This window comes from Euprymna scolopes, chromosome 41, assembly GCF_053919585.1.
Source record: "Euprymna scolopes isolate OS-2025 chromosome 41, ASM5391958v1, whole genome shotgun sequence".
NCBI classification, from domain to species: Eukaryota; Metazoa; Mollusca; class Cephalopoda; order Sepiida; family Sepiolidae; genus Euprymna; species Euprymna scolopes.
This window is the reverse complement of record NC_136522.1, coordinates 55,672,861-55,686,469: the sequence shown is the minus strand read 5'-3', so window position 1 is coordinate 55,686,469 and position 13,609 is coordinate 55,672,861. Positions and strand designations below refer to the sequence as shown.

General features: G+C 29.6%; 1 pseudogene; it reads right to left on the bottom strand.

The window, feature by feature from the left end:
• Positions 1 to 12,239, bottom strand: part of LOC145266683 (uncharacterized) — a 25,545-nt pseudogene extending 13,306 nt beyond the window's left edge.
• Between the last annotated feature and the right edge of the window lie 1,370 nt (positions 12,240 to 13,609).

Genomic DNA, 13,609 nt, shown 5'->3' with positions numbered 1-13,609 from the left:
TATATATATATATAATGTGTGTGTATATATGTGTGTGTATATTTGGGTGTGGGTGTATATGTGAGTGTGTATATATCGATGTGTGTGTATATTTATATGTGGGTGTATGTGTGTATATATAGAGATATATATAAATATAAAGATATGTATAAATATATATATAAAAATATGTATAGATATATATATATATATATATATATATATAAATATATGTATAAATATATATATATATAAATATATGTGTATATATATATATATATATATATATATATATATATATATATATATATATATATATATATATAATGATTGTTGAGCTGGATTAAATCCGACGATATGAAATAAAATGGAGGTGGAAGGACCTGAATACTCAAAGTTTCGCCCGATTCTTATATTTAGACGGCATCTTTTAAGTTACTGCGCTATTTTATCCCAATTCAATTATCTCTAATTTAAAAAAAAAAACATCCCTCGTAATCTCGTGTAATTTTATTTACTTAATCTATAACGGCTATATTTTAAGATGCAATTTTTTTCTCTCTACGATTTTTTTAACTTTTAGACGTAATCCACATCACCAGTTTATTATGATTTATTTTCTCTCATAAAAAGTATATGTGTATATGACATCTAATTTACATGAGGAAAACACGCTGCTTTCACCCATCATTATATATGGCCCAAATCCTCCGACTCTCTCGTCAATGACCATCCCTCCTGAAGAGGCCCGTATAAATCGGGCGAAACGTTGAGTATTCAGGTCCTTCCACCTCCATTTTATTTCATATATATATATATATATATATATATATATATACATATATACACATAAATATATATACATATATATAAATATATATATATAATTATATATATATATACATAAATATATATACATATATATAAATATATATATATATATAATTATATATATATATACATAAATATATATACATATATATAAATATATATATATATATATAATTATATATATATATACATAAATATATATAATTATATATATATATATACATAAATATATATACATATATATAAATATATATATATATATATAATTATATATATATATATACATAAATATATAAATATATATATATATATATAATTATATATATATATACATAAATATATATACATAAATATATATATATAATTATAAATATATATACACATATATATAAATATATATATATAATTATATATATATATATATACATAAATATATATACACATATATATATAATTATATATATATACATAAATATATATATACATATATATATAAAGATATATATATAATTATATATATATATATACATAAATATATATACATATATATATATAAAGATATATATATATAATTATATATATATACGTAAATATATATACATATATATAAATATATATACAAATACATATATATATATATATAAATATATATATATGTATTAACATATATATGCATATATATAAATATATATATATATATACATATATATAAATATGTATATAAATATATATATAGATACATATATACATATATATAGATATATATACATATATACACATATATATAGATATATATATACACATATATACACATATATGCACACATATATATATACGTATATATATACCTATATATAAATATATACATATATATGAATATATATATGAATATATATATATATATATATATATATATAAATATATATACATATATAAATATATATATATAAATATATATATAAATATATATTTATAAATATATATACATATATATAAATATATATATAAATATAAATATATATATATACATATATATAAATATATATATATATATATATATATATATATAAATATATATACATATATATATAAGTATATATACATATATATAAATATGTATATATATGTGTATTTATATCAATATATATGTATATATAAATATATATATTAATATATGTATATATATTAATATATGTATACATATTAATATATGTATATATATTAATATATGTATATATATTAATATATGTATATATATTAATATATGTATACATATTAATATATGTATATATATTAATATATGTATATATATTAATATATGTATATATATTAATATATGTATATATATTAATATATGTGCATATATCTATATGTGTATATATATAATTATATATATATATCTATATGTATTTATATTAATATATGTATACATATATATCAATATGTATATATATATCAATATGTATATATATATCAATATGTATATATATATATATCAATATGTATATATATATATCAATATGTATATATATATCAATATGTATATATATATATCAATATGTATATATATATATATCAATATGTATATATATATATATCAATATGTATATATATATCAATATGTATATATATCAATATGTATATATATATCAATATGTATATATATATCAATATGTATATATATATATCAATATGTATATATATATATATCAATATGTATATATATATCAATATGTATATATATATCAATATGTATATATATATATATCAATATGTATATATATATATCAATATGTATATATATATATCAATATGTATATATATATATCAATATGTATATATATATATATATCAATATGTATATATATATATCAATATGTATATATATATATATATCAATATGTATATATATATCAATATTTATATATATATATATCAATATGTATATATATATATCAATATTTATATATATATATCAATATTTATATATATATATCAATATTTATATATATATCAATATTTATATATATATATATATATATATATCAATATGTATATATATATATATATATCAATATGTATATATATATATATCAATATGTATATATATATATCAATATGTATATATATATATATCAATATATATATATATATATTAATATGTATATATATATCAATATGTATATATATATATCAATATGTATATATATATATCAATATATATGTATATATATATCAATATATATGTATATATATCAATATATATGTATATATATCAATATATATGTATATATATCAATATATATGTATATATATATCAATATGTATGTATATATATACACTATATATCTATAATATAAAGCTGAATGTCTGTGTGTGTTTCCTGTTACGAATAGTCTCCCATATGTTTGACTATTAAAAAAAAAATTGATTACATATAATGATGGAATATGTATCGAGACACAGGGTATGTTTTATCTTGCAGGACGGTTGTTCATTTAATTTGTGAGGTCGGTGTTCGCGCCTGGTCCAGAATGTATAGAAATAAAAGAAAATTATAAATTTAAAAAACAAGTTTATGTAGAATACTTGAATAATTATGTTTTTACGTAAATAAGCATGGTATAATATCATTGTGGGGTCTGCGTTGTCACCTGGCTTCCGTTCAAGGGAGATAGGCACAAACTGTAGTAAAGACATTTCATATTTATCTGCGTAATTATTCTTTGATAACTATGTTTCAGTTTGATGAAATATGGTATAATAAAATTATTTGGTGTTCGTTCGCATCTTACCTCCATAGAATGGAAATATGTCAGAAAGTTTAACAAGGTTTTTTAATATAAATCCACTACTATTGTAATAAGTGTTTTAAATATAGATCCACAGAATAGTGTGATAACTGTTTCAGTGTTAACAGGAATGGTATAATACATTATGGGGTTTATCTATTGCATCTTTATTTTCATCATATTTAACTTTGATTTGGTACCACCAAATTCGAATTTGATACAACCAAATATATATGTGTGTGTGTATGTATTATATGTATGGGTGTGTATATATTTGTGCATAATTATATATGCCATAATCACGTTGACACACCAGTTCCCGCTGGATCACCGAACTTAAGCAACGTTGAATCTGGCCAGTACTTAATATATGACCATTTCGCACTTCCAGGTGCTGTATGTGTTCTCGGTTTATCTCGGCATTGTTTCCTGTCGTCCTGATCTTCTCCTTTCCACTGGACTAAAACAGTGCCGTGCCGAGAGAGGAGAGCTGTGGTGGGAGATTGCGCAAAACGTCCCTCACAATTACACCCGCTATTGCCCCTTAGGGGTATCGTTTGTCTTTTGTTACATTGCGCAGGGCCCCAGGTTGGGAACGGTCGTAGTTAGTAGATTTGTAACAAAAACATAGTAGCCGTCAATTTCCATGATCGTCCGCTAGTGTCACTTCTTTACGATCGGAGCTAAACGGTTGTTATGGCAACTGCTAAGACGGCATAGTTGTTTCCCCCTTGACCGGGCATTTTTTCATTCAAGCTGACTTATCAATTGTCGATCTTGTCATAACAACGACGGTATGTGAAACAAAGTTTTGACATGCACATAACGATCAGGCGTAACTCAAAACATGAAGGAAAGACGTAAGTCACGATTGCTTTTCATATAGAAATATATTTTTAACTAAAGCCTTACATGCATTTTATCTAATTGTTCATTTCTGCGGCTTGGCTTTCCTTTCATTGAGTGATCAGAGGGGAGGAACGCGATTTCCGTCGACAATCGCACCTTCTTCGACGGTCCTCAGACCTACTTCTTCTGCTGGACTCCAAAAATCACGTCATTATATTGACATGATTTTTGTTCGTTTTTTTTCCATTCCACTGGTCGATCAACTCTGTTATTGATAATGGATCACGCATTTCCCGGTCACGTTTTAAGTTTTGTTGACAAATGCGTTGGCTGCATCCAACCCAGAGACTCAGTAACCCATTTCTCTACAGCTGCCCGACTATTGAATTTGTTTATACACGTGCTTCGTCACATCGTGCCAGCTTTACATGACATTCCGATCCTCTATTGTAGTGCAAGGAATGTCACGTTTCAGCCAAAAATATGTCTCCCCACAAACCTTCACTTTTGTAAACAAAAAATCGTCGTCCGTTTTTTTGTTTACGATGTAATTATTTTGCCGCTTCGACTGGTGGACAATCGATATTCGATGCCCACCTTTCAAATATATTTTTTAAGGGAGTTTTTATTTTCACAGTTATGTATCGGATGGTCCTAGCCATCCATTACATACCACTTTACAGACTGGGCAGAGTCGTATATATGTGTATATATATATATATATATATATATATATATATAAGACATTTTAGAGACAAAAGAAAGCCTCGTTGTTTTTATACCTGCATTTTTTTTTTATTTATTCAATGTTCCGTCCACTGTCTATTGTATATACGTCGAAGGTATGGATGGATGATTCAAGAACCTTTCTTCTCTGTCCATGGTTTATTTTTTAACATTTTTGTTTTTTAACGTTTCGTGTAATCATCTACACCTCTTCAAGTAATGTGTGAGCAGCTCGGTGGGAAGTGTAATAATGGGCGTAAATTTTCTTTGTTGTGTTGATTTTAATTGATTCGCCTTTAAGAACACCGCGTACACCGGGGTCGGTAGTTTTTATTATTTTTTTTTTTACTCTTTCGAGTAAGGTAATTTTTTTTCATATTAATTCGATTCATGCTTTCTTGTTTTGGTTTTTAAACGAATTTAAGAAATGTCAGATTCATCTAAGCTTAAAAAATTCTTTCTGACAGTCGTTGGCTGATAGATTTTTTTTGGTTAGGGAGTATGATGATTCCTCTGTATAAAGAGTTTTTTTTTAAATTTGATTCGATAGGAGTGTTTCAAGTTGGCGAGTATATCATTTAGCCGATACTAGAATTCTGTGCTTTGTCTATATTGCAAATTTCAATTTGTTGACTATCTTACTATTTACTTTCTTTATTTCGTAGGGATACATAATTCATTATAAAGCCAATTTTGAGACTACATAAAGCATATTCAGACATGTAGACACTTTTTTAACCAGAGTTGGGGCGAAAATTTGGTTGCCAAGGTGTCACAGTTGAAAGAGAGTACTTTTGCCGATTCTACAAAATCTCTTTGTTAATGTTGAGTTCAAACACTTTAAATTTTAGATGTAGGTAACTTGAAAATGGGACAAACGTTTTAGGTTGATTTTAGACCAAAACAATACATTTTATGCAGTCAAAATTAGGGTTATATCTTAAAAAAAAATATAATTTTCCGGTCTTTACCAAATTAATCAGACAACATTGGGTCTAAACATTTAATTTTTTTCATAAAGGCTATTCACACATAAGGCAAGTAATTAACAGTACAAAGCTGGGCTGACCGGCTAGTATATATATCTTTATACGGACGTTATTGTCTTCACATGTGCATAGATATTTCAGTTGTGCCACTTTTCCGAGGGCTTACGTAGTCAGAGATCTAGACTAGATAATATATATATATATATATATATAAATTAGATATAGGCCTGCTGTGTGTGTACAACGTTCTTTCAATAAATTCCCTATATGCACACATGAAATTTATGTCTCCGTCGATGCAATGTTCTCTTGCTACAATACACTTGTTGTACCACTCCAAAACTTCTGTAAGCTTCCAGGGAAAACCTCTTGTGTGAGCATGCCAATGATCTGCTTGTCACAGCCTCTTTCATCTCATCAATTTCTCAGAACGACAGCATCTAAGGCTTTCTTTAGTCACAGCGAGTAAAGTCTGAACTGCAGGAATGGTGATGAACAGCTTTGATGCCCATCTTGGTAAAATAGGCTGTGACAAGTATGGAGTAATGGACTTCACCTTTGCGACAAACTGCACGAAAATCTTCCGCATCTCCAGTTTTTTTTTTTACATAGTCATCACCACATTATCAAGGCCAAGAGGCCACTCAAGGATAAGGGTTTAAGAGTGTACATTAGAAATTGGACAATATAGTAATCATTAGTAATGAAAATTTGGTAAATTTGATAACCTATATGGAACGGCTCATCAAGAACTTATTTACGTTAGACTTGAACACAACCATATTGTAGTCAGCCGGAAAGCAGGAAAACGGAAGACAATTCCACAGGCGTGCAGTTCTGAGAAAGAAACTCTGTTCATGGAATCTACGTTTAGGTTTAGGCACAGATAAAGAGTGAGGGGAATTATTGATAGTGTTTACAGCTAGACGAGTGTTTCTTGTGAAAGTTTGGCGAGGGGGGCATAGATTGAAGCTCAGTCGAACACTTTCCATGAAAATGACGATACATCAGAGACAAACTCGCAACATCTCTTCTGTGAGATAGAGGTTGCAAGGAAGAGAAAAGGACATCTCTTACGAGGCTACGAAGTCTATTTTGGACTCTACGAAGGCAGGTCAAGTCCTTTCTAGCAGCTCCTTTGCAACTAATCGTGTGTACAGTATCTATACTGGCATCAAACTGTGGACATTCTTGTATCTATAGACACACGACAGTCCTTAATAATAACATTCTTTATTTGGCAAATCAACTATGGGGTTCTGATTTCCTTACTCCTAGAATATCATATGTCACTCAAAAACTGAGGTTCGATTCATGTTAGTTGGGGAATTTTTCGAGTTTAAAACATAATTTTAATGCATATAATTTTTCTAAAGTGTCCTCATATTCAGATTGATTTTTTAAAAATTTACCGGCTGTTATAATCAGGCTTTAGTAGCGTGTATTCCAATTCAGGTTGTAGCCGTTTATTGTAATGTTAAATCATAGAAAATTGGTCAATCATCGCATATGTATAGCAATATAATACTGAATGTTTAAGAGTCTATGATAGTTTTATGTACATACTAACGGGGAAATAACTCTGCCTGGGCGTAAAATACACTTATAATATTTTATTTGTCCAGATTTTGGATATATTATTACAGAGTAGCGAGTTCAAAAGTAAAAAAAAAGAAATAATTTAGTTGCCATCAGCAAGTATGGAAACCGAAATTTTAGCATTGAAAGCAGGTGACGTTACCACTATATCGACGTGACACGTATATAAAACGATTAAAAATTAATAAAGAAATTAGATTAATGTCCAATATTTAAGGATTTCTTACAATTTTGACTCGTTCTTTAGACGCTTTAAACACAATTTTAACTGGCTCAATACCCATAAAATATACCATTCATGCTAAAATGCAATCATTTGAAGCCCTTAGCACCCCTCAGCGACTTTTGGTTTCGGTGGAGATAGTTTGAAAATGTCGAGACGGACAGACAGACAGACATCTAAAATTTAATATATTAAGTAAGCAAATTATGATGTTGCGAGGATCAAATGTATATTACATGTTTCGAAAATTGTCAAAAATCGACGGTGGTAATTAAATCTTAACGAGGCTTTAAAATCCTATGTTGCTACGTAACAACCACTCGCCCACGAAGAATTATTGCCACGTGTAGACTGACGCATCTGCAACTAGTCTGTCGCTCTTAGACAAGGTCCGAAAATACCATCAACGAAAATTCAACTCGTTTCCCATCGTCTAAATGTTGTCTTTGTGCCTGTTTCACATGTATTTTAATGGAATGTGCTCCAACGAAATCTAAGCACTTGTAACGCCTCGAGATAAATACCCTCGACTTAATAGACAAACATGGAAATCCAACTGCCACATCGTAAAAATACAGAAATTCTGGAAAGCGTTCTGTTCTAACAATTTTTTTTTAATTCCTAGAACTGCTATTCGTTGGAATTCCCTCCCCGTTTATTGCTTGCTTGGCTGTACTGACATTATGAAGCTCAAAGGTAATGTGAATAGGTATTTCGCTGTTCAACTCCTTACATAGTGTCCTTGCATATTTTATCCCAAATAGTAGCCAGTTACGTCTAATTGACACTGTGCCTTGTTTCTTGTAAATTGTAGTAAAATATATATTTAAAAAAAGGAATTAAAAACAAAGATTAATTAATAACAGATACATGGTTTGATTTAATGTTTGGAGAATTGGTTCAAACCTGAAGTTTGTAGCGTGTGGTGTCAGGCGGCAGACAAAAAGGATAAAGAAAACAAGGCTACATGATTCTTTTTATATTCTGGCGATCTTATGCAGTAACGGTGTCTCAATTTATATGTAAATGAGTGCTACCAGTTATTAAAAGAGGAGATTTTTATTTTGCAGCATCGATTTTAACCATAAGGTATTACACGTGGAATCTGTAGCTTTGCCGGTAGCGTAGCAGATTTGCTTCAGGAACTTGTAAGTTTAATGATAGAGTTGGAAACAATGCATTCGGGAAAGTAAAACCTTGCTAATAAATTTGTTACAGCAAACGGACACACCAGGGCCCAATCAGAATGAATAGTTCGTTTCTTAGGGAAAGCCCCATGATTTGACAAGCTTTTGGGGCTGAATTTCACTCCAGATGTGAAATGCAACGCATACACCAAATATGTTGACAAGATCGCTGGAACAATGATTGGATTATTCAACCGCTTTTAGTAGATACCTCACTGCCAACCCAACCCTCTAGCTGCATAAGAGCGAAATACGTACTAAGATGGAGTACTATTGACACATATGGGTAGGGGCTGCCATGCATGCCGTATCCTGCCTGGATACACTATGATACCAGCTTTAAAACCTAGTAGGCGATACTCTTTTGTCTTCCCGCTAACCTTTTTTTCCAACTGAAGAGACATTGTGAGCCTGTCTCTGTTCTATCGTTATTTACATAGCAAGTGCTATTCTGAGTTCCAATCGATGGACTCCCCTTGTCGGACTTTCAAAAAGGCACTTTGCTTGTTACAACAACTATAACCTATTTCCCCACTAGATATATATATATATATATATATATATATATATATATATATATATATATATATATATATATATATATATATAAACAAAAGTACCCGTCGTTGACTGGGTTCAAAAACAGCCTACAGAAAATGGACTCTGATTTATGAAAGTATGATAGGTTATGAAAAGGAAGGGTCCTACAGAGATGGCTTCGAATTTGGGTGTATCAAAACCAAACCAAAATATGATAAAAGTCAAAATAAAATAGACAAACCCCATAATTTATTATACCATACTTGTTCACACTGAAACACTTTTCACAATTTTATGGTGATCTATATTATAAAACCTTGTTAAACTTTGTGACATATTTCCATTCTATCGAGGTCAGTCACGAACGAACATTCCATAATTTTTATTATACCATATTTCTTCAAACTGAAACATAATTATCAAAGTATACTTGCATAGATAGATATACAAAGTCTGTATTAAAGTTTGTGCCTATTTCCATTCTATGGAGGCCCAACAATTTTATTATACCAATGATATTTAATTTAATTATTCTTATGTACATCTATATCAAACACACTTGTAAACATTCTTTTTAATTTTTTTGTTTCCATACTTTGTGGACCAGGCACGAACGCAGACACCGCAATTTTAATGACCCACCGTTCTGCCAGATTAAACCTACCAATTCCTGTGTCTCGATACATCTATCATTATATGAGGTCAGTTTTCTATAATAGTCAAACATATAGGAGCCTTTTCATGACCAGACACACACACAAACACATTCAGCTTTATTTTATAGATATGAGAGAGAGTATAATGGAATTAGTATTCAGACAAAATAAAGAAATAAAGAACAAACCGACCCATATGTTCATCAGCATTTCCTCCATATTTCGATGAAACCTCGAAATAAAGACGAAACGTTGATGAACACATAACTCGGTTAGTTATTTTTATATATCTCTCTCGCTCTCTCTCTCTTTCTCTCTCTCTCTCTTTCTCTCTCTCTCTCTTTCTCTCTCTCTCTCTCTTTCTCTCTCTCTCTCTTTCTCTCTCTCTCTCTCTTTCTCTCTCTCTCTCTTTCTCTCTCTCTCTCTCTCTCTCTCTCTCTCTCTCTCTATATATATATATATATATATATATATATATACGTGGATATGTGTATTTGACAGCATTCTTTCTCTCATGCATAATTCATTTAATTGCATAGATGTTTTAGTCGATTAATTTTACATTGGATTCTTTTCCATTTTTCGTATTGTAATCTTCACGTCAGGTGGAAACTGGCTTATGTAATAACCATAACTTTAATTTTCCAAGTACTTTAAAGTCTTAAGTTCATCTCCGGAGATTAATTACACTGGTTCCATTTTTACTATTTATATTTACGGGAGCTTAATTTTCATTGGTTATAATTATTGTTTTTTATGAACACTTCAAAAGTTTAATGCTATTAGTAAAGTCTATTTTTCTAATGTAAGCTTTTTCGTTGTTATTAGTATAGCTTTCAATATTTCATTTTTGTTATTAGTATAGCTTTCAAGTATTTATTTGTTTTAGAAAGTTAGTATTATCAATTAAAAGCTTTCTAAACTGAGACAAGATAACGGAATTCTGGTGTGTGCGGTGATTTGTTCAGAACGATGCAATGTAAGTCTCCTAGACATTGTCGCCGTAGTCATTCCTATGGTATGTTTCTCTCGATGGCTCAGTCTCATAATGGGCATCTTAATGCATATACAAGTTTAGTCTTACCAAGTGACTCTGTAGATGGGAAGGAATTAGCCATTATGATAAAAGAAAGTTTTTAAATTGTTATAATAGGTAGTTAATTTTACTTTTTTATTAGTGATAATACGGTGTACATTTTTTCTTCTCTATATAAACAAAATGAACTCATTTTTCTCGTCTGAGTTTGACCTTAATAGAATTAAAAATCGAGACATTACATGAAAACCTATTGCATACGAGCTGCAGCAAAATATCTGAGGTGGATTATAGGAAGTAGTAAACTCTTCTCTCTCTATTAGATTCCTCCTTCCACCGCCACACATTTACACCGGACTTGACTGTCTACAGAAGAAAATTACGAGAAACACCGGTTTGCGTTCGTAGTTCTTTAAAAATGTGGATTGGTATCCAGCTATTCTAACGGTTACTTATTACATTTTCTTTTCTTTTTATTTCTTTTTCTTTTATTACCTAATCCAATGGGTACTTACGCCATCTTTTCCTTATTTGGTTTTTATTTTATTGTTTTTTTATTCTCATTATCGTTTAGAGTTTACACAGAAAATCGCGTTTATTAAAAAAAAAATAAACGAAACGAACTAACCATGGATTCCATGTTTTACGACAAACTCTTACAGTCGACAACTATTACTTGCGTATCCAACTGTATTTATGCAACGTTCCTTTCTTTTCTACCATGGATTTTTATTTTCTCTGTGTTTCATGAGTTATTTTTTTCTTTACCATCTGCGACTGATTCACGGTCAGGCATGGAGTGGGCGACACCGGCAATCATCGGTGCCACCATCGAGTGTTCTATATATGTTCATACGATTACTCCACTTTATAGTTCCCTTAATTTATTAATTTTCTTTTTCCTTTCGGTTATGTTTACAGTTAGTTTTAAGTAGACACTCGACTTTATATTTCCTTATTTTAGTTATATCTCCTTGCGTCGGCTATGTTCATAGATACTTTTAAGGTGATACTAAGGTTGAGGGGTAAATTCTTATTAGATTAGTTACTTATTCATTATTTATTTTCTTAACTGGAAAGCTACTATGACAGCGATAAATACCGTATGTAACCGATATTTATAATCTACGAAACGAAACGAATTGGAAAATTAACACAAAAATACAAAAAAAAATATGATTAAATATTTGGCAAAAAAAAAAAAAAAAAAACATCCGAAAAATTACATACTAAAATATATTAAACATATTGGAATTTTACAAGGTAGGTGTCTTCAAGTTTCTTTTTTGGGGTTTATTTGCATTGGGATTTGACTTTTCGGTTTGTTTTATTTTGTTTTTTTAGACGTACTCTGCGTCTGTTACGACGCTGCTCGGCTGACACCCATAATTGCCGGTCTTGTCCAATCCGTGCTTGACGGGAATTCACTTTCAGTTTTGGTTCAGTTTTGACATTTTTTATGAATGCATACTGCTTTTGCTTTTTATGAATACATACATTTAGGCAACGCCGGGCACCCACCGCTAGTTATTAATAACTTTTAGAGATTTTTGTTCATCTATTCTGTAATTATTATGCATTTTATTTTTTTAAAAACAGTTAAATATATTAAGACGCTGTTGGTTTTAAATCTGCCTCAATATCCGCAAACACACACACAGCTGAACGTGAAAAGATAACCAAGTATCAGGATTATAGAATGATTTGAGGATGACATGGTCTCTGGAAGAAATAGACATTATACCGGTTGTGAAAGGAGCAACTGACAGTGAAAAAGAATCCCAAGTAGTACATGGAAACAATCCCTGTAAGACCAAGCTGTAATGAAATACAGATAGCAGCCATAAAGGGAACAACATCTATTCTAAAAAGAGCCCTCGAATATGAATACCAATCCTTACAAAATTAAGTGTTAGCCCCGGCAGTGATGCCCTTAATCTCTTAATAATCGATCAAGTAAAATAAAACACACACACACAGATATATACGCAAACACACACACACACACACACACACACACACACACAGGAAGGGGTAAGGATTAAGTGCTAATCGGGATGTCTGAGAGTATATATCTCGATGAGGCACATTATATTGAAATATTTCGAAAATTGGTAAAGGAATGTGACATTGCAGCGATGGGTGGGTCTTGGATGATTGCGCCAGTCATATAAGATTAATACTTATTTTATTATCCGGTGT